Source organism: Gouania willdenowi, chromosome 3 (assembly GCF_900634775.1).
Source record: "Gouania willdenowi chromosome 3, fGouWil2.1, whole genome shotgun sequence".
Lineage (NCBI taxonomy): Eukaryota > Metazoa > Chordata > Actinopteri > Blenniiformes > Gobiesocidae > Gouania > Gouania willdenowi.
This window is the reverse complement of record NC_041046.1, coordinates 5,955,147-5,979,447: the sequence shown is the minus strand read 5'-3', so window position 1 is coordinate 5,979,447 and position 24,301 is coordinate 5,955,147. Positions and strand designations below refer to the sequence as shown.

The 24,301-nt window shown below is 37.1% G+C and overlaps 1 protein-coding gene across 1 annotated transcript in view; it reads left to right on the top strand.

The window, feature by feature from the left end:
* The window catches only part of znf536 (zinc finger protein 536), a 281,007-nt gene that overhangs the window by 54,655 nt on the left and 202,051 nt on the right, over positions 1 to 24,301 (top strand). The window contains exon 3 of the mRNA XM_028441311.1: positions 10,670 to 10,754. The gene's annotated coding sequence lies outside the window, so the exon portion shown is untranslated. The remainder of the gene's footprint in view (positions 1 to 10,669; positions 10,755 to 24,301) is intronic.

Sequence of the window (24,301 nt, the reverse complement as noted above, 5' to 3'; positions counted from 1 at the left end):
ACAGCAGCGGCGGAGGGAGACGTCAGCCCTCGTCGAGGTCTTTGACACCACTCTTTAGCGGTGGAATCCCACAGGCGGTGTTTAGGCTGGGAGTAATAGGTGCTGGAACGGAAAGCTACTGCTGCAAACTCAGTCTGGCTTTGGCAGCGGGGCTACACTTTATAATGAAAATAATATAAACCTGTCTGACCACGCTGTGTGACTTCAGTTTTAATTCATTCAAATCAAATGTGGTGGCAGTGAGGTTCCTCTAAACCTGGGATCCTCCACTGTTTCTACAAATGTGCTTTACGATCTTTGAAATGTACTTATTAGAAGATCTATGCATTTTGTTAATGCATTATGCATTTTTTTGCGCCATATTAGTTTTATTAACGTTTTAGAGCCTGTGTTCCACCATCTTAAAACAAAAAACATGATTGATGATGTCACAGGGCCCCACTGCCTGTAAATATTCCGTTGTTTTGAAAAATGTGGTCTTTTAAGATCATTTAGCACCTTTTTCAGTCAAAATACCAACTTGTGCAGCTTTTGGTTTCGCCTAAAAAACAGGAAAAGTTAAAGATGTCAATGTGAACCTCTTTTGTTTACTGAAAGAGAATGAACAGAAAAAATCTGTGACCGCAGGGGGCGACACTTCCAATTCTGCCGTTTCATTGTAGACATTGAAGCAGAGAAGAATAGCTCTCCTAAAGGACCTTTTCTCCTTCCTTAAACAGTAGAAGAGCTCTTCTTCTCTGCTTCACTGTCTACTACGAAGCACAGAGTTGGAACTGTTGCCCTTGCAGTCATAGAAATTTTTTTTCGGGTCACAACTGTTTTTTTTTTTTAATACTCTTTCGGTAATTTTAGCAACTTTTGCTGATAATTTAGGGCACATATGTCAAACTCAAGGATCGTGGGCCAAGTCCGGCCCACAGGAAGATATTGTTAAAACTAAAAAATATAACCAAAAATTAACTTTTTGTAAAGTACCACTTAAGTTGTAGACAAAATACAATGGGAGTTGCAGTACAACATTATTTACAGTACAATGTAATTGCAATTATTTTTACAAACCTGGAAAATGTGCGCAAATTGCCAGCCAGAATTCTGGCAAATTACATTGCAGATTTTGAGAAAACTAGTTGCTAAGTCAAGGAATGAATTAACACTCAGGATTTTGTTTGAATTCGTGCTTTTTCCTTCATAAAAACATGTTTTTTTTTGGGTCTGGCCCACTTGAGGTCAAACTGGGTCGTATGTGGCCCTTGGATTGAATAGTTACATTTTTAAAAGTTAGTTTAATGACTATGGTGTATAATAATGTAACATTTCAAAGATTTTAGGCCACATTTGTAAAAACAATGGAGGATCCCTTTAAGTAGATTTTTGGATTCTGGAAAGACGGATAACGGTTGGATGAAACTGAAGAGATGGATTCTTGTGAACACTTCCTTCCTCCTCGTCATTGCCTCTCGCTGCTCCATTTCTCGTAATAAAACATGGCTTCTGATTGGCTTGATGATGGTGCTGATGATAATAGTGACAGTAACGATCACGGCAATGCAGACGGTGGTCATAACGGCAACACTCAGAACGATTCTTCACCGACAAACGATGACATATTCGTCTTGGATGCAACACACCTTCTCAGTGGGAGTAAATGTTTTATCAGACAAATGAAATGATGAGTCCGCACATCTGTTCGGCTCCTTCAGTCTCTGTCGTCGGGCTCTGACCTGATGTTTCCTATGTGTTAGCAAACCGATATCCCTCTGATGAGTGCAGGGGAGGAAGGAGAAGCTCAGGTGATGATCTGCATATGTTTAAATGTGTTTGTAGCAGATTCCTGCGCTGATTGACGCTGTCTGTCTCCATCGTAGCATTTACTCTGCTGATTGCATTAAACGAGACCTAAACTCTGTGTTGTGAAATCAGCGGAGCTTTGTCTCGTCTCTGTGCGGCTGCCAGGCTTCTTGACCTTTCCTGTGCCCTAAAGTCTGCCGTGCTTCTTGGAGACTGGATGGTCTAACAGTGGGGAGGAGTGGCACAGGGAGAGAGAGAATTAGTCGTAATAGGGAGGGGCCCTGGGTGCGTTAGGTGGGGGTTTGCCTCCCTGCACTCAGCCGTATGTCAGGGCTTTGTTTCTCCGCCAAGGTCCTGACCTGCAACATCAAGGAAATGTACTGACGGCTTCAGGAAAGTAACTTATCTGGAGAAAAGTAAAAACATTAAGCAAAAAAACCCCCAAAATTTTAACATTTTTATTGATGTTTGATGCTCACAATGCAGGCTATAAGGGTACATTGGGATTTTTACAGAATATCAGATACAAATTCACGTTATAACCACACATTTTACCACTTCTAATTATCTATAACAGTGGTTCTCAAACTTTTCAGCCCGCGCCCCACCAAATAAAGGTTCCAGAGAGCAGGGACCCCCTCTGTAGCCGTAGGTGGTTGAACACAGACATGAACATTGAAGAACAGTCATGTGGAGACAGGGCCATCAATGAGGGGGTCCATCCATAAAGTCAGTAAAATGATGGTCCATTGTTCTATGACTCTGTGATAACCACAATTATTTATTCATCTGAATAATATCCACTGTTATCTAGGAACGTTTACTATTATTTGGGCCATAGTATATAGTCATCTCAAAGCTGTAAATCCATGTTTTAATCAGAAAAAAAATGGGTTAAAAGTGATCAAATATGGTGGTGTAATGGGATTTTAAAAAAAACACAGAATTTGGTTAAAAATTGTGAATAAACAGACAGAAATAGGGTTCAAATTGTCAATATTTGCTAAAAAAAAAAGTAGGGGGGAGTTTGTTCCTACTTGTTTAATTACAGTATCCCAATTTAGTTAAACTGGCAAATAATGGGCATGATAAATAGTGAATGTGGTTAAATTGCCAAAAATTATGTAAGGAAAGTGGTGAAAGGGGTTTATAAGTGCTGTATATGTCTTGAAAGTGGAAAGAAAATGTGCAGAAAAGGCATTTGACATTTGATGAAGTGTCAGAAATGAAAATAATGTAGCAAAAATGCATTAAAAGGAGCAAAAATATGGCAAGAAAAAGTAATACAAATCGGTTAAATTATAGCAAGTTTTGTGTAGTCGCAGAAAAAAACTCAAAATAACCAAAAATGGGCTCAAATTGTTCAAAATATATTCTGAGTTCCTTGAAAGCATCTGGCAACCCCCTCCCAGTGTCTTCCAGCAACAAATCGGGCCCTTACCCCAACACCTGATCTATAGGACCGTGTAAAATATATTTTCTGGTGTTTTCTTTGATCATCTTTATGTTCCTGCTCACGTTGCGTTCCACCATCGTCTTTTCTGTCTTCCTTTCTTCCTCCCGCCTCACAGGGACACTTGGCAGGTCAACACCTCAGCAGGTGGGGGCGATGTGGGCCAGGTGACCTTTGTCGGTCATTGTTTTGCTCCTCACACCTCGCCCGGGGTGAAAGGAAAAGGAGTTCAGAGTATCACACCTGCCACAGGCTGCACTATTGTAGTGGTGGATGCCTTCGTGAGGCGAGGGAATGTGAACGTGCCAAAGGAAAAGTGGAGGAAGTCCCACAGGATTTGTTGAGGAAGGAGAAAGAAAGAGGAAGAAGATGTGATGCAGGTTGGAGATAGTGTGTGTTCAGCAGGGTCCACACATTCAACTGAAGAGATATTTTATCTGTTATAGACACATATGAAGATAAAGATACAAATGGGTTAGGGTTAGAACAGTTAGATCGTAGTGTATACGCTCTGATCAACTCAACACACACACACAGAACCATTGTGTTCCACCGATCTTCCTCCAAGACTGAAATCTGTTATGATCAAACAAGATCTAACAACTTGATCTACTGCTGCTCTCATGAACTCTGGTTTTTACAACCTCCTACTTGGAAAAAGTGACTTGGAACCCCCTAATGAAGTTGGAGCTCCTACGTGATAAAGTCGGGGGAAAAAAATCTGACATTGTAGTAGTTAGCCATGTAGATATTTCCACATATTGATGCTGAACTCGATTGAACGCAGATATCAGAATGTTTAACTTGAACACAGAATTACACGTTCTTCAATCAGCTTGTTTTCTGACTGGCTACACGGAATCATGAGTCTGCAGTCGTCGTCTTTCCTCACGCACAAGGAGTTTATTAATTGTTTCAGAGCCGACTATCAGCACAAATTCACTCTTAACAAACCTCAGACCACAGGATCATCTAAGGGTGTTTTCACCCCGGTTTAGTTGTGGACTAAGTCTGAATGGGCGTAGGAAAGCTGATCATTTTATCACCTTGGTTTGGCTCGGTTTGCGTTCAGAGAAAAAGAGGCTCTCATCTATGGGTCAAAGCCAGCGCTGTAGAGTGTTTACAGACGTCTTCCTTCTCTGTTTGTTCTTTACCAACATTCAACAATGGAGCAGCAACAAGTTGTCGTACTTTTGATGATTTTAAAGCCCTGTTTTGCGTGGTTGCCGGTTCTGTCTGATCACTCACAATGCCGCACGCTCTACGTCATCTCCAATACTTCTTGTTATTAGGAAGTTCACATTGTGTTCACAGCGGACCTAAACACTCTAGACTTTGTTTGGAAATGCTCTGAGACCGTCAGAAACAATCACTATAGAATTCTCCTGTTTGATCCGCTCTACACTTTGTTTGCGAGGACGACTATCAGAGCAAACGTTAGTTGGTATGAACGCACTCTAAAGCTTGTCGGTATGGGCCACATTATCTGAGACCAAGACTTGCCCAAGACTAGAATGCACCATGACCAAGACAAGACCAGGACTTTTGGGAGTCAAGACCATTCTAACCACTCTATGGTCCATCGGTGTGAACGCGCCCGTAGATGATAATCTGATAAAACAGAATAATCTGGAGTTTGCCGAAAGCCGGTCTTTTCGTGTCTGCTTCACTCTAATACTCAACAGTTTGAGAAACGTAAAAGATCACACATAAGAGACGCGTAACAAAAGTGATCCTGGATTCCGAAATGTGATTTGCGTTCCTATGCGTGAAGCATTGAGAGATAAATCAAACTCATCTGTAGTGAGTAAGGGGGACGGAGATGAAATGAAATACCCAAATGCTGCCTCCGCCGGGGCCTGATTGAGTTCAGGTGGCTGGGAAGTGTCTCACCCAGGGCTAGTTGTCAGTGAAGGATCTGCTGTCTTCTCATCTGTGCGTGCTGCAGGGCTAACTGCTGAACATCGGGCGCGCACCGCTTTGACGGATGTTCATGCGCCTCCTGTTTTGAGGGGGGACAGGCCGTTGACACACTTCATATTTCAAACGTGAAGGTCTGAGGAAGAAATGAAGATTGATGCGGTAAAATGGCGTGGCAACCCGTTGCCCTTTCAATCCATATATTATCATTTACACATACGTGACACCTTTGTGCGCGGCGGTATAACTGCATCTGCATATGCATGGACATGATTCCATACGGGAGGTGCAGGGGCTCCTCCGTTATTAGACACATGCCATACAATTGCATTTGATCTCCAAATAAACAGGGAATCAGTCCATCTCCTTGGTGAAGATGGCAGACGTGATGGATGAGCACATTAGCATCGTGGACAACATTAGATTTGCTCAAAATTATTGATCTTTTGTTTGCGAGCCAAGTCGGCGATAAATAACAGCGCATGTGAGATGTGACTCATTATCACCGTGCCAAAAGCCCTACAGACCTCAAAGGACACCCCCCCCACATCCACCCCCCCATCCTCCTTTCTTTCATCTCCATTACTACAAACCAATTTAATCTGTTTTTAATCCCTCCTTCTTCTCTGTCACTGACGCCTTTAATGCAAGGCCTCACTGTCACTATCTGATTCCCTTAAAATTTTAATCCTCTGCTGATAACCCCATATTATTACGTTTCACACACACACACACCAGGACACTTACACCAACACACACACACACACACACACACACACACACACAGCAGCAAATATGTACACAGCATTTAGTGGCTCTCTCAGTGTTTTAGTCCTTTTTTACCTTCTTAGTGGAGAAAAAAAAAATCCTTTTATCACACAATGGGTAATTTATATCCATTACCAGCAGTTTCAATCCTTTTCAGCACGGCTGTCACTGCCTTTGGCACACTCGTGATTAATGTGATCTAATAATAGTCTTCCATTATATTTCTTTTAGTAAAACATGTACCAACATCCCATTCAGCGCCGCAAAATTCATTGCCCCCTTAAAATATTTTCCCACTTTTCGTTTAAAGGGCAAGAGATTGCTGATGGTTTTTTTTTTTTTTTTCCTTCGTCTTCACGTTTCTCCCAAAGATGATTATTTGTTAGAGGGGGTGGTGGGAGGGTTGGGGGTTCCATCATTTACAGCAGTGTGTGGTCCCCACATGTCAACGTATTCTTGTTGTAGAGTCTACGGTGACATAATGTTTGTGAAAAGTATTCGACTAACGCCTTGTTTTTCTTTTCTGATAATCCGTACTGTTGGTCATGTGATCCAATGCGATGTCAGTGTAGGTCAGGGGTCACCAACCTTTTGTGAAACTATGAGCTACTTCAAAGTTACTGAGTCATCAGAACAGCTATCCACTGAGATTAAAAACTACAGTTTTCTGGTTTTACTTTAATTTGACGGAACAATAATGAAGGAAAACTTAGCATCCACTTCAAAAGTGAGGAAATATTCATTTATTTTCATTTATGCCATTGTTTTATTTTCAAATTCTGAAAATTTAAACGGGTAATCGTCATGTTCCTGTTATTCCAGCCACTAACTACTTGTTTACTAATCAAATCATGTTCTTAAACTTTTATAAAACTCCACTTTTCTTCTTAAACAATAAAAATAAGCATCACAATCTAAACACCAAATCCGCAGCATCTTTAACAAAAGCCAATATGTGATACCTTAACACATCTGTCTCAATGCCATCCATCCATCCATTTTCATACCCGCTTATTCCCGTTTAACAGGGTCACGGGGGTCTGCCGGTGCCAATCTCTGTCTCAATGTTTTCAGTGAAAATAAACATTGAATTTTTTCAGTTAATTTAACAAAAACTTCACAGGTGCAACAGTATTTAAATCTAGTGAGTAAGTTTGTGAGTTGAAATCAGATTTTAGACAGAGTTCACTGTGACTAGTGCTGCTATTGGAACAGCTAGCTGGGGGGCCGCGAGCACTGTGTTGGAGAGCCCTGGTAATAACTTTAGAGATGTGATTTAAAATGAAGTGGTTGTGTAATAATATGCTAAATCATTACAAAAATACACGGAAATGACATAAAACATGCAAAATCATCACAAACATCAAAAAACCTAAAATGACAGTAAATATGCAAAATCGTTACAAAAATACACAAAAATGTCTTCAAAAATACACAAAATTACAAAAAATATGCAGAATGATGACAAAAATACACTAAAATGAGATAATTCCATGTGGCTAAACTTAAGTCCCTGTTGTTCATTGATCCCGTTTATTAACGAACAACACAACTGGATAAAGCACCACTGTGTGTGTGTGTGTGTGTGCGTGTGTGTTTGCGCGCGCATGCGCGGTGACACCCTATCTCAGGGGTGCCCAACTCATTTTAGTTCAGGGGCGAATTATGGAGCAGTAATTTTAACATAATATGTAATAAACCGACAGATATCAGTCCCAACTGGATCTTTACTTTACATTTCCTAGATTTTGTCACCAGTTTCTATTTAATTAAGGAAAATATTGTATCATAATTTGAGGAAAATTTATAAATTTTGGAAGAATTTTGAGTTTTTTTTCAACAATTTAACATTAAACATGACTGCAGTCTTGCAATAATAGCACCAGGAGTGTTGAGTTTCATTTACACAATGATTCATGTTTCACATTTCATTTTTATTTTCTCTTATGGGCTGAATTGGATGCTCCAAACGACCGAATTTGGCCCCTGGGCCATGAGTTTGACACATGTTACCTATCTGAAACGTGTCTCATGAGTGGCAGAACGGCTCAGGAAGGAACACATACACACACACACAAGCACACATGGGCACACGGGCACACACACACGGACACACACACACACGGTCACACACAAACATGGGCACACACACACACATGGGCACACACAAACATGGGCACACACACACGGGGGCACACACACACACACACAAACATGTGCACACACACACACACATGGGCACACACACACACACATGGGCACACAAAAACATGGGCACACACACACATGTGCACACACAAACATGGGCACACACACACAGGGGCACACACACACACACACACACACACACACACACACACACACACACACACACACAAACATGGGCACGCACACACGGGGGCACACACACACACACGCGCGCACACACAAGAACGCGCACACACACACACACACACAGTTCTGGCTCCGTGTAACAAAACGGGTTAAACTCTTACTGGGTTTTTAAACTGGTTTCCAGGATGAACAGGTGGTAGCACAAAACATGGGCATCAATTTGCAGATGACTCATTGGGATGTGTGTGTGTGTGTGTGTGTTATTGTGTGTGTAGCCTAGTGCACACCTTTCCTTCACGTGTTGGGTGCACAGAGCAGATTGTCGAGACTTCACCGCTGTGTGAAATCGACATCAGATGCTGTGGTGACAAGAAGAATATTACGTCCAACTTTCATTTAACGAGGGAGGGGACCGTTAATGTGTGTGTGTGTGTGTGTGTGTGTGTGTGTGTTGATCACCTCCTGACCCTCAGAACCTGACTGCACCAAACACAGCTGTCAGCTTTAACTCGTCTCTTTTCTTTTATATATACGTCATCTCTAATTCTCTTCTTTTCTCCTTAGAATCCATTCTTTTCGTCCATTAAAGATAACTTGTATCGAGCTTCCCTTTAACCCGCCTCCCACTCTTGTCTCAACTGAGCTTTTCCCAGCACAGAAAATCGAAGGTGACTCTCCTCTCAGTCAGAAGTATTAAAATCTATTTTTTTTTATATCAAATAAATATAGATCATTTAAAATCATCATTTTAATAAAGAAATATCCTTCTGCAGCAGATGACATTGTTTAGGTTTTTTTTGGTGCCGAGTCGTTACGTGTTTATCACATTCACTCTCACACGTCATTTGTTCTTTTGTGATCTGAGTCTCAGCCGCTCTAAGGTTTTTTTTTTTTTTTTTTTTTATTAAATCAGGAGTAAGTAAACACAGAGAGGAGATAAAGGAACGACAGTTTCTCTCTGTCAGCGGCTTTTAGTAAAGTCTGATTAAAGGAGGAGGGAAAGCTCCTGTGGGTATTAAATAACACAGGTGTCAAAGTGTTGCTTAATGGCCTGCATATATATATATATATATATATATATATATTTATATATATATAGATACATATATATACCTTTTTGTCCATGCAAACACATTTTATGCACATACTGTAAATCTTTTGCATGCATGTTGTTTATATATATATATATATATAAATAGCCTACAACTGAAAGTGTTGTAAGAATTGTAGAACAGAGTAAATATGTAATAAAATATATTATCGTTGGTAAATATATGTGTATACATTTGGTTCTATGTACATTATATCTCCACCTTTATTAATACAATAATTATTGTGTTCATATGTATGTAGGCAGTTTATATTATAATTATAACTTGTATATATGGGCATAAGTGAAAGTAACATATTACAAGTACTCACATTACTGTAATTTAGTTATTTAGTAGTTTTATGAGCATATTTGTAAATTAGTAATTTTACTTGTACATTCTTTGTGTGTGTGTGTGTGTGTGTGTTTGTGTGTGCGTGCGCGTGCGTGTGCGTGTAAGTAGCTTATCGATAAATTGGTTATACTGGTTATAAGAGGGTTAGGATTAAATTAATCAGACTTCTTCCTACTCCTGTTTTGAACGTGTAAATGTTTTATTTATATTTTCGGTAACTCTTAAGTTGAAGTTTTATACATAAGGCTGACATTATCTGTCATTAGCATGAATAAGACACCTTTGGAGCTATGTTGGCATTTTTTGGGTTAGGTGGTGGGATCTATTAGGGTTAGGGTTACACAGGGTTAGGGTTAAGGTATCGAACGATACGTAATGACGGCCCTAATGACACCTTATTAACGCTAATGACAGGTGTCGTGTCCTAATAATGACAGCGTAATGTCAGCCTTTATGTATAAAACATCAAATAAAGTGTTACTAAGTCTTCCTACTGTGTTTTTGATTTGCTTTGGAAGTTATCTTGTTTTGACGTTATATATGTATTTTTGTTTTATTTTTACATCTTCAAAAATAAATAAATCAAATCCAGTACAATATATTTCAATATACTTGGCTTGATGGAAAGTATTTTTTTATGTTTTGATATAAAGTATCACGAGATTTGGTGTTTACATGTTAATGCAGGCGTCATATTTAAATTATTAAGATTAAATTTACTACTATTTTACACAACGTGAGTAGGATGATGAATAGGAGGAGAACGAGGAGCAGAGAGCTGGAGGTGTGGGGTGATGTCAGCTGACTTACCTTCCTCCTCCTCCTCCTCCTCTCTCCAGGAGGGAAAGCCCTTCCTGAGGAGGGAACGGTGCTAATGGAGAGTGTGTGTGTGTGTGTGTGGGGGGGGCTGCAGTGATGCTAGTGAACTCAGCGTTTTACCTCCTCTCTCTGTTTCCCACAGGGCTCCGTGCTCAGGGCCAACCAGGAGAGGAGCTGAAGCTGCTTTAACGCCGTCACAAGCCCCGCCCTCACACACACAGACTGAGGTGAGTGTCTGAGGTGACTCAGGGCTTTTATGGAAACGACTACAGTGTGTGTGTGTGTGTGTGTGAGAGCTGCAGAGTGGGGAACAGGGGATTATGTGGAGAAAAGTCCTCATAATGTCACACATGTAAACATACTATAACTCATGTGTCAAACTCAAGGCCCGGGGGCCAAATCTGTCCCTTGAAAACACCAAATCGGCCCACAGGGGAAAGTAAACATGGCTGAGCAAACATTATAAACTACAATCTTTGTATTTTCTTCAGTGAGGATGCAGCTGCTCATCCATCCACTCTAAAAATGGGATCGGAGCGGAAAAGTCACTGTAGTTGAAGGGCTGTAGGTTTAAAACAGTTAAACATAGAGAAAAGTAGAAGAAAACTCTTTAAAGACAACTTACACCTGAATATTTTAAAAGTTGAATGGTTGAAATCCGTTGATGAATGGCTGAACAGCTGAAACTGGAAGTTGAAGTGAAAAAGGTGGAAAAGGCTGAATGAGGACATTTTTTACCAATAAAAAAAAAAAATGATTAAAGTTACAAATCACAAAAACACAAGCACCCCTGTGCTGAGTTTTTCTTGGACACATTTTGATATTTTAATTATCAAAATCTGTCAAACGCTGATGGAATTTAAACGTGCCAAAATTCTGCAACGTCAGAAAAAGCTATAATAATAAAGTAAAGGCAAATTTTAAGCTCACAATATTTGAAAAATAGTAACTTTTCATGGAATTATTTATTGAAATTGAGCAGAAATTGGGAGTCATTTTAAATCACTGTATCTTATCCAAACAAATATTGTCATCCATGGAAAATAATACACTTTAAAAGAAAACCCCCACATTTTAACAGATTTATTTGGAAGTAGAACTCTTAAAAGACACTTAATAAAGTGGAGTTTCATTGAATTGGTCACAATGAAACTCTACAATATGTGCTGAGGTTTGCAGTTTTCTGATGAAAGTAATTTTTACCAAAAAATCCTGCAGAATCGTCAAATTGTTGACAACATTTCCCCAAATTAAATAAACAGTCAGTGCCTTATATACTGCATACTTTTAAACAATTTATACCAGGGGTGGACTGGCCATCTGACATACTGGGCATTGTCCCGGTGGGCCATCAATTTCTTTTTTTGACGAGCGAGTGGAGGCAGATATGGTAATAAGTGGCCAAAAATGGTCCAAAAGTGGTAAAAACATGGCAAGAAAAGAGTGAAACATGACTAAAATAGGCCAAAAGCAGTCAAGCGTGGCCAAAAAATGGGTGAATAAAGAGGAACCAGGTGGTATGTAATGGCAAAGGGCATCTTAAATTGGCAAAATGTGGCAAATAATAGCGAAAAAGGGCAAAAATGAAATGTGGAACAAAAAGAGGCAAAATGTAGGGAAAAAAGGAAACAAGTGGTATTTATTGGGCAGTTAATTCAATAAAAAGTGGGGAAAAAATTTCCATAAAAGTGTCAAAAATAACTTAACTTTAAAAAATAGGAAAAAGAGGTATTTATGGGCAAAAGGTACTGTAGCTGAAGTCTGAAGAATGTGTCAGAACTTTTTGAAAAGGGGCAAATATGGGACAAAGGAAGTTGCCAATGGAAATAGGTTCAAAGGGGTTAAAGTTAAAGTTTCCCCCTTTTAAGGTTTTCTAGGGGAATAAAATGAAGACATAAAGAGCCACATGTTGATTATTACTGACATGTTGTCACTGATAATGTAGTGAACTGTTCTGGACACAAAATGCCTGGCTGAATTCTTGTCCCTGTCCACCCTTTATTTATACTAATGTTGAAATTCTTTGATTCCACACCTCTGCGTGCGGCCCATTTCTGATGAAACTTGTCCGTATTTGGCCCCTGAACTGAAATAGGTTTGAAACCCCTGCTATAATTTAAACATGGTAACATGCATGCTTTGAGTGCCGATCCAAATGAGCTTTTTATATCGCGTAGTGACAGAGGAATAGAAAATAAAAGCCCATCAGGTGCTGCTTCCTATCTGAGATAACCTCTGTAAAGGAAACAAGCCCTTAAGCTCCTTCATCCTCCATCATGGAGATAAGAACAGTCCACATTACCTCACGCTGCTCCACGTGTGCATGTGACCAAATATTTGACTGCTTATTGGATGGAAAATTACTCGTATTCCAAAGGAAAAACCCTGTGCAGGCCTGTGTTCAGGTTGGTTCATCTAGCAGCTATTTCTTGTCCTGCTGTGGAAAGCTCTTTGCCGTCATATTGGGAATATCTAGCCAAGGTGTGGATGAGTATATGGCAGTCATCTGATAATGGCAACTCTGATACACACAGCCCTGGGTACAGATTCATTCCACTTGATATCAGCGCTGCTTTAAGCTTCCCTTGCACGGTGATGTTAGTGAGCACTTCACACCAGAACCTTACGTCATGGCTCCTTTTTTAGGATGCTGAGATAACAAAACTGTAATCATGACACAGTAGATACATCGATGTATGTGGATATGCTTTGACTGAGGATGTAAAGTTGAGGATTTTTTTTTTTTGGCCAAAAAGCCATGATCTATTGTTTAATTTATCCTGAAACAGTTAAATTTAATCAGGTGAAATGAGTAATAATTGCTTTTTTTTCCCCTCACAGATAAAATCACTACTAATGTAGTGTGAACCACATTAAATGCCAGTCTGTTTTTACTAAAACATGAAACTAATTTTACAAATAACCAAGATAGTCCATTCAATTAAAGAGCACAAATATTCTTAATCATAGCTTTAGAACATTTCAGTGTCTATATGAGAGAACTGCAGAATAGATTTGAACAATGAACTCTTTTACATTCAGCTGCTGAGGCACAGCAATATGTTTGACATAAATCTAGTAAATTGCACTGTTATTTTAATGAAAATTGTGACTAGTTTGGTAAAGTTTCCCTGTATTGTACATTATTTAATAAAGTTACTAAAAAAAACAATGGTTTAAAATAATTACTGCATGCAAATGAAGGCAAAAGGTTTACGTGATAATATTTACAGGTCTAGATAATAATAATAATAATAATAATAATAATAATAATAATAATAATAATAATAATAATAATAATAATAATATAGGTTTAGAAAATTTCAGTGTCATGAGAGAAATTCTGATAAAATTTGAACCTTGAACTCTTTTACATTCAGCGACTGAGGCACAGCAGTTTGACATAAATTTAGTAAATCTTCACATTGTCAGTTACATTAAATTAAAGAGCACCAATAATCTAACTTAGAGGTTTAGAACATGCCCATATCATAGAACTGCAGAATAAATTTGAATCTTGAACTCTTTTACATTCAGCTGCTGAGGCACAGCAATACGTTTGACATAAATCTAGTAAATTGCACTGTTATTTTAATGAAAATTGTGACTAGTTTGGTAAAGTTTCCCTGTATTGTACATTATTTAATAAAGTTACTAAAAAAAACAATGGTTTAAAATAATTACTGCATGCAAATGAAGGCAAAAGGTTTACGTGATAATATTTACAGGTCTAGATAATAATAATAATAATAATAATAATAATAATAATAATAATAATAATAATAATAATAATAATATAGGTTTAGAAAATTTCAGTGTCATGAGAGAAATTCTGATAAAATTTGAACCTTGAACTCTTTTACATTCAGCGACTGAGGCACAGCAGTTTGACATAAATTTAGTAAATCTTCACATTGTCAGTTACATTAAATTAAAGAGCACCAATAATCTAACTTAGAGGTTTAGAACATGCCCATATCATAGAACTGCAGAATAAATTTGAATCTTGAACTCTTTTACATTCAGTGGCTGAGGCACAGCAATAATCCTGACATAAATTGCAATAAAGTTCTTATAAAAAAGTTAATCATGTAAACTAAACACTGATTTATCATGTTATTATGTTTGTTTTAAAACATTTTCTACCGTTATTCTTGAGCGTTTCTTTTCTTTGCCACCTTAAGTAGAAAAGCAAGTGTCAGAAAGTTCATGGGATTTTGTAGAGTGGCTGTGAACAGTGAGCGATGGCATCCAGCCGACTCTCATCTCCCTCGTGTCTACCAACAGTTCCCTGTGAGCCCCGCGCACCGTATTCCTCCTCAAACTAACACCATGGTGAATTGCAACTTGGAAAAAAAAAAAGGGTCACATATTTTATTCATGCCTCCAAAGTGTGGTGAAAGGAGGGTAAAGAGGATGGAGCAGGGCGTGTCATTCTATCTGTTGGTTGATATCATTCCATCCACACCGATCAATTCTCCCAGACAGAGGCAGAGTGTGAGAAGGAAGGGAAGCTGAAATGGTGGTCTTATTGATTTCTCAAAGAAATACAGCAGTGCACGTTTTGCTTAAACGTCCATATAACCCAAGCTGTCAGAAGTGGGCGTAATATGTGTATATATATATATATATATACACACACACAGACGTTTTGGCTACAGACATGAATTGTAGATTTTCTGCTCGACTTAGCTCCACACAGTGTTAGCTAGTGACTTCATAAAGAAACAAAGTAGCTTTCCGCTCATTTCCAAGAAATACTTTTATTAATGCTAAGTTCTAATCCACTCTGAGGTTCCCTGGATTTACCCGATTGACTGATTTCAACACATACTGACAAAGACTAAAGGAACATTTCAACTCCAACTCAAGGCCTATAGTTTTAGCTTCAATGTATTGGATCTTTTTTTTCTTCTGCCAAACATGAGCTGCTAATCTTCTGTTAGGGTCTGTCTTCTAAACCGACTTGTTCTGATTCAGGTTTTAGGTTTTAATTTGCCTTTAGAGGTACCGAAGCTTCTCGTAAATAAATTGCAAGACCTTTAACGTGGTGGAGGAAAGGAGACCATCCCATAATATGTTGAACACTTACTCATTTTCTCACTACCAAAGTCGATTCAAACACTAAATAAACTGTGTTTTGACTGTGAGAGGAAGCCAGAGTACAAGGGGAAACATACATATATATATTTTTTAAATAATACTAATAACAATAATAATATAGGTTTAGAAAATTTCCATTGTCAATATGAGAGAACTGCAGAGTACATTTTAACTTAGAACTCTTTTACATTCAGCGGCTGAGGCCCAGCAGTAAGTTTAAAATAAATATAGTACATCTTTGCAACGTTAATTGCATTTTAATGGAAATTGCAAACCTTTACTAGTGTGCTAAAGTTTCCCTGTTTTGTGTTGTACATGATATAATACAGTTCTTATTAAAAAGATAATAGCTTTAAACAAACCAAACACATTATTTATTTAAGAAAAACCTACAAGATTGTCCATTAAAGTGAAGAGCACAAATAATCAAACTTATATGTTTGGAACATCTCAATGTTGCTATGAGAACTACAAAATAAATTTGAACCCTGAGCTCTTTTACATTCAGCGGCTGAGGCACAGCAGTGAGTTTGACATACACTTTGCACATTTCAAACTAGTAACATTTTGTATTTTAATGGAAATGCAATTTGTTCCTAGTTTGCTAAAGTTTTTTTGTTTTAAATTGTTCAATATTTAATAATGTTCTTGTAAAAAGATCCTTGTTTTAAAAGAATTACTATTAATACAGATGAAGTTGATTAAAATGTTTGACTAAAGACTGTTATTACCAAACATATTACCTATTTAAAAAAAAAAAAAAAAACAATAATTTCCATAAAATTAAAGAGCACAAAGTATCAAACTTATAGGTTTAAAAAATTACAGTGTCAATATGAGAGAACTGCAGAAAAAATTGAACCTTGAACTCTTTTACATTCAGCGTCTGAGGCACAGCAGTGAGCTTGACATAAATTGTAATAAACTTCTCATTTAAAAGTTAATCATTTTAAATGCATTTCCATGATAATATTTACAGGCCTAAATAATAATATTGATAGTGAATAAATAAATAAATGTGTTAATTGTCATTGTAAAACAAACTGAAGGATAAGATAATGAGTCCAACCTGTCTGCGCTGCCGTGTTGGGCTGACCTTTACTAGTGACCTTTACGAAGACAGGAAACAATGTTAACAGTTAAAAACAAGGACGTATCACAGACAAATGTCCATTCCAGGAATTGGACCCACATACAGTACCTAGCAATGAAACTGAAGGCATTTTATATAAGTTAGCTGTGGTATGAGCAATGTTATAAGAAGAAAACATTTGGTTTTGACGGGAAAAGCCAGGTGAGGGATGAACTTCCCAACGAAACCACGTTTTTCTGAAGTATTAGCCATACATGCATACCTTTTTAGTCCCAGGATTGTGGTTATGAAAACATGATGGTATAAACACAGCCATGCATCTGCAGCTGCTTCGACTCATCACATTCCTAAAGAGTGAAGAGCTCCGGCAACGTTAGAGCAAAACACAACACTTTAAGATATGACCTCAATTAGGACCACCCACACAAAAAATGCTGAGTGCGAGTAAAACGTGCATATCTAAAAAACACCAAGACAGCAACTTTGAGCTTAATTAGTTCAAGATATCTGCCAGTTATTCTGTCCATTTTCTACCAGTGGGAACGAGAGAGCAGCTCTGTTCCCTGTATGTGACTACATACCTGGCACCAGGACAAGAATAGAAGGGGGTGGTGGCGGGGAATTAAAGAGCAGTTAAAGAAAACTGGGGAAAGGAGCCGAGCGTGTGCACGGGGCCATAAACGGGATAGTTTAACCATTGATCGAGAGCAGTGGCGGAAATGGCAGCTGTAAATCAATTTTATCTTAGAGCAGCTAAAGAGTGTTTTCTAATGAGGTTAATGCCACGTAATGTGGAAATTCCTCTGCTTAAAAGATGCCCTCAAGGTGGTGGCGAGAGATAGATGTCGCCATGGAAAGCTTAACACCTCGCCATTCACCGTTGGAATCTTAAATGATGTCAATTTGGCATTTCAGGTGTCAATATATCACACAGCACAGCTTTGTTGAGTGACTTTAATGGACAGATACATCTTTGAACTAAACTGGCCATTAATTTTATATATATTAATATATATATATTTTATATCCACTGCCCGCTTCTTTTCTTTTTTTGATGAATACAAATACATTCTTAAAGTGACAAATATCTGACCACCTAAATATTATGTCATGTTTGCATGTTTTTTAGTTAAGAAAAAGCTTTTAAATGCATAAAAAGATACCAAATATGTAGTAAATATCATGTGGTGAAACTGTCTTGCCATGGTTTTCTGCCCTAATTTAGTTATATGATAGTCCTGTAGAAGATTTATAAGTATTTGTACATTTATTTCCGTCATCATTTTCATGCAAACCTTGTGCGATGATGTTCATTTTAGGAAATATGCGGTGAAATCATTGACCCTTATACGAAAAAGGTAATTATAATAATATTCATACATGTGCTTGAACTACCAGTCAAAAGTACACGTGTTTGGTTTAGTTTAGGTTTCTAGATATGATTCAAGTAAATAAGTAATAAAGTCCAGAGTTAGCCTAATAAAGAGCTCAAATAATATAATTTGTAGGTTTAGAAAATCCCAATGTCAATATGAGAGAACTGCAGAATAAATTTGAACTCTTTTACATTCAGCGGCTCAGGCACAGCAGTGAGTTTGACAGTGTGAAGATGTCCTGAATGTATGTCAATTGCAATTTAATGGAATTTTAATTTGTTACTAGTTTGCTAAAGTTTCCCTGTTTTGTATTGAACATTATTTGAATTTTTTTTTTAAATAATTACTAATAATGATAGATATGTGAACCTATTTCAGTTCAAATCCAAATCTGACCGTAATAATGTACAATTAATCACATTTTGTAAACCTCTAAACGAAACACTGATCTATGAAGTTATTGTGTTACAGTTACATTTATTAAGGCAAAATGTGTAATAATTTATTTTGTTTTCACTGAGAAAATTACTGAAAAATTTGGGGTGTGAAACATAAATGGTTTCGTTAAATGCCAGTCTGTTATTACTAAATTTTTAAACCAAGATAGTCCATTAAATTAAAGAGCAAAAATAATCTAACTTGTAGGTATAGAAAATCTGAATGTTAATATGAGAGAACTAAAGAATACATTTTGAACCTTGAACTCTTTTACATTCAGCTGCTGAGGCACAGCAATAAGTTTGACATACATTTAGTACATCTTCACACTGTCACACTGCAGTTTAATAGAAATTTAAATTGTTACTAGTTTGCTAAAGTGTCCCTGTTTTCTATTGTACATTATTTGATCATTTTTTCATAAAAAACATCATTATTTTAAAATAATTACTAATAATGACATATGTGAACCAATTAAAACGTTTTCACTCCAAATCTGACCGTAATATTTTACGATAATCACATTTTGTGAATTTCTGAACACAAAACACTGATTTATCATGTTATTATGTTAAATCTAAAACTGTTACATTTAGTAAGGTGAAAAGTTAAAATTTTTCACTGATTTTCTCAATGAAAACAAAAGGAGAGTGTGAACTGTGACCAATAACTATAATAAATAAACAGCAGTCTAAATGTTTCAAAGGCTTGACAGTTAAGTATTTAAGTCAGTGCGTCTGTTTGTAGAAGTCGGCTTATAAAAAAAAAAGGCACAGTTAAAAAAAAAAAAAAAAAGTACAGCTGATATTTTGTGCTGCCAACAACTAATCTCCACTAGAATGTTACAGATACGCAGATACGCGAGAACGAAACAGAGCGTTTTATCAGTTTGGTAATGAAAGCAGCCCATTGTTTAGTTTAATGAGAGTGATCTGTGGGCTCAGTGTCTGACATTCCTCTGTAAGGTTGCTGAAAGAAAAGCTGCTCTGTCAGCAAGTTTTTTTGTAAAGTGGACATAGTGTGGGACGGGTGCACAACAGCAGCAACAGCAGCAGAGCAGAGAGGAAGGCTCTCCTCCTCACGCTCATCAGTGCCTCTTTATTTGGATTTACTTACATTTCATTTAAAGATGTCCATTCATTTTATCTGGTGACAGTATAACACCTCTTAATTCCCTCAACCAATGAGAATCCATAAGGAATCAAATCTATAATGGAATCGGAATCGCTAAATTCTTTTCAATTCCCATCCCTATAGCTCAGTGTGTGATGATTGTGACCAACGTTCATGTTGTCCACTCCACTCCGTTACCACAAAAAGGTAATGGAATGGTTCATCATTTAACTCCATGTTAAACAAACATTAGGAAAAATGATTTTCAACATCCCAAATGATTTGCCTGGAATGTCAATTTCACTCATATAGTGACCAGTGGTGTTAAATTAATAAATCCTCCTTGTGAACGACTAAAATATAAATTTTTTTATTGAATACGTGTTGTTCAGACACAGATAGTGTGTGTGTGTGTGTGTGTGTGTGTGTGTGTGTGTGTGTGTGTGTGTGTGTGTGTGTGTGTGTGTGTGTGTGTGTGTTTAAAAACTTAAGGAGAGTTGATCTCCACAGACCTGTAGCATTGATCACTGGGGCCCTAAAGCTATTATCATGATCTAATTAGGTTTAACATAAGTTTGTGTCACGGCCCGGTGCAAGGCGGCCTTGTCCCCAATTCAACACTTTCTCAGCACCCCCATTTAAAAATAGCACATGCACACGCACACACACACTTGCACTACATGAATACTAATAGTTTTTCTCCTGTTTCACTGATACTAGCTTTAACATCAGCCTGACGTCCAACAACAGAGAAAACATGGGAAAATACTTCCTTTACCATTTGCACAGATGTTGTGTATTTTTTGTGCATGTGTGTGCATTTGTGACTCTGACAGGTTGTTTCATTTTTAATAAAATGAAACAAAGTTATTATGTTTACTTTAAAAAAGACTTGTGTCTAAGGAGGTCAAAGAGTCAAATTATTGAGAGTAAGTAAATGGGAACAGTGTAAATATTTAATATCTATACCACTTATACTCACTATATAATCCACTGAGGTATGCAATCTTACAGTAACTAATCCATCGGTCTCTATTATAAATGAGATTTGAATCTCAATGAGACTTACATGTTTAAGTCCCATCTGTCAAACATAAGGCACGAGGGTCAAATCTGGTCCTTTGGAGATTCCAATTTGTGACCAGAAATGGAGGAAAAGGTGGTGAAATAGGATTAAAAAGTATGAAGAATTAGTTTAAATTGGCAAATAATGGCCATGACAGATTGTGAATGTGGTTAATTTGGCAAAAAAAAAGCATGAAATATGATGAAAAGAGGTTAAAAGTGACTATAATGGGTCAACATATGTGACATTAGGTGGAAAAGTGGTGGAAAGGGTTTAAAAGTGCTCTAAATGTCTTGTAAGTGGAAAAAATGTGGAGAAAAGTCATTGAAATGTGATAGAAAAGTGTCAGAAATGGGAGTAATGTAACAAAAATACATTCCAAGGACTAAAAATATGGCAAAATATAAGAAGTTTGGTGTACTGGCAGAAAATGATAAATGTAAGCAAAAATGGGCTCAAATTGTTGATCTTGAAGGCATGTGGCAACCCCTTCACTATATGTCTCGCAACCTCCAAATAGGGTCCTGACCCGAAAGTTTAGAACCCCTGATGTAAGTTACCAAATCATTTCAGTCCACAAATTCAAATTTTTGATTGTGAATTGTTGAAAACATTTAATTTTTCCCTAAATTTCACAATTTTCAATCAACATGTTTCTAAATGAAGTAGAATGTTTAAGTACAAACTAGGGCACGATAATCTTATTTTTTTTGCCTAAAATCTTTGCCCTGTGAACTGAAATGAGGTTGAAACTCCTGGTTTAAGTAAACTTTTACATATTTGTTGTTAAAATGATATGCATTGATGTTTATTCCCTGAACTATAACTCAGAGATGATCTAAATACAGCGGTGGAGGCGTGTAGCTGGTGACCCAATAAGAAGACCTTTAAGGTGTGCCCATAAATAAGCCTGTAATTATACTATGTTTTATGTGTCTTATATATCTGGGCTGCAGTGCTTTAATAAAGCTGAGAAATCCTCCGATGACATCATAGTCATTTTAAACATGATAAGCTGCCGCCGCGGCGTGCACGAGTGGCGCAGTGGGTGGCTGTGGCCTCTAGGGTTGGGGTTGATTATAAATGTAATCGCGTAGTTGGTAATTAATTACAATTATGACGTAAATATAGTCGTAATGGTGAATGAAAAAAATGTTGCTGTTGTAATCGTAAATGAATTGTAATTTAGTTCAGATAATTGACTTTGTAATTGTAGTTGGCGTGAAAATCATGAATGTCATTTACAAACCTGTGGAACCACGTTACAGTTATGTCTTATACGTAAATAGTTAATAATAATAAAACATGTTTTAGACAAAGTTTTTCTTGTTATTTCTTTTGAGGATAATTTTACCATTAAAAATAAATAAATAAAATAATAATAATAATAATAATAATAATAATAATAATAATAATAATAATAATAATAATACATTGAGGGGTATAGTAACACAAAAATGTCTCAGACACCCACACCAAAATATTAATTAATCAATATTTTTATGGATAAGGGAGTTTAACTGGGTATAGAATAGATTAACATGAAATTAAATGATGAATAATAATTTTAAATGTATTTTACAACTGATTTAAGACATGGATCAAAAGTGACCCGTTAGCATTAGAGATGCTAACATAAAGCTAACACAAGAGGAAGGTTGCGTTTTATGGGCTTATTTATAAGGCTCAGTAATTGTTATTGCTTTTGCATTTTAGTAATTGAGAGTATAATTTTAATTGATTTCAAGAGAAAATAAGAATTGAAATTTTTATTGAAATGGGAAAAAAAAACGCTGGTCAACTTAATTGTAGTTGAACATGAATAATTGAAGATTTAATTGTAATTTAAAAATGTAATTGACCCCAACCCTGGTTATGTAATTGAACATGGATAATTGAAGATGTAATTGTAATTTAAATAATGTATTTGACCCCAACACTAGTGTTGTAATGTAACCTGGAAAATTGAAGATGTAATTGTAATTTAAATCTGTAATTGAGCCCAAACACCTGAAAAAACCCTAAAAAGTACCACTTTCACTTTCATTCCATCTCCAAACTCATGATGAAAAGTAGCAGAAATACATGTACGCCATTTAAATACACCCATGCTTTCTGAATGAGCGCTCTCACCAAACCAGGCTCCTTTTTTTAACATGCACCCCCCCCACACACACACACACACACACACACACACCCCTTCTTTCCTTTGATTGATATGTGAAATCCGTCCCTCTAAAGGCAGACCCTGTGTGTTTGAAAGGTGCTCATTGTTGAGTGGAGACCACTTTGTCAAGAAACAATCCTGTTCCCAAGGAAGCTGAGAACATCTTAAGAAAAGATACAGGCCCTTATTGTGTACATTGAGCAACTTTAATTTTGGTGTGTGAGGTCATTTTAATCCTGATTAATTTTTATAGCAGCGCTTGTAGTTCAATGGCCTTAACGCTGTAAAGAAGTAAAGGAAGAATGGAGCCAGGATAAAAAAAGCCACCCACGGACCTGATGAACAATCGTAAACTTAAAGTGTCACAGAGAGTGGAGATGGAGAGCAAGGCTCGGGGCCTTTGTTGATGGACACATTGGGATGTATTAGACTTTACAAAAGGACTTTTTCTGAATACAGGCTGGATTTGAGCAGGTTTTTAAATGTATGGTCTGATAGAGGAAACGTTCTGAAGGATAATCTCTGATGGCTTTTCCTTGTTTTCCTCCCCACTGAGACCAGAAATACACTTTTTACATTGTTCCAACTGTTTGTAAGAGACGATTCAGTGATAATTCTGACTGACGTTATTTTTGACGCTGAACTTCTTTGTTAAAGCTTATCGTCTCTTTTATGCCTTGGTCTCTTTTTGGCTTCTTTAACTTTGGATTAGAAAATGAAACAATTACGCTGACATATGTAATGTTAAACTTTATATTGGTAAAAATATGACAAACTAAGAATATTAATATAAAATATTTTAATGCTGCTGGAGAAAATCATTTTTCAGATAAAGACATTTAAAGATTTAAAGAGTAACTAAACCCCAAAAGCACTTTTTTACTGCTGAAAATAAATGTATTTGGGTATTAGGTAGTAATAATATGTTACATTTTCATTTAATCACACAACTTTTTTCTGGAAATTTACTTTGACATTTATGACAGGGGGCGTGGTCAGCCTGACAGAACTGTCAAGTTGGCCACGCCCAGAAATCACTCAAGCTCACACCAAAGCTATCAGCCTGTGCCTATGAGGAAGACTGACAGTTGGCAGTCAAAATATGTCAAGAGAGCAAAGTAAATTTCCTGAAAAAAGTTGTCTGAATAAATGAAACTTTAACATATTAATAAAAAAGAAACAAAATGATTTTGCTGAAAGTAATTAGTAGTACTGATTATTGATCCTGGTCCAACTCAACGTTTTGAAAACCAGCTATTAAGATTACATTTTGCTATTGGCTGAGAACAAGGTTCTGTAAAGTCATTGGACTATCTTACGTCATTAGCCCCGCCCCTTCCTATGAAAATATCAGCTGTGGACTCTACAATCTGTGGTAAATATTGGTCATGCCATTTAAGTAGGTTGGACTCAGAGAA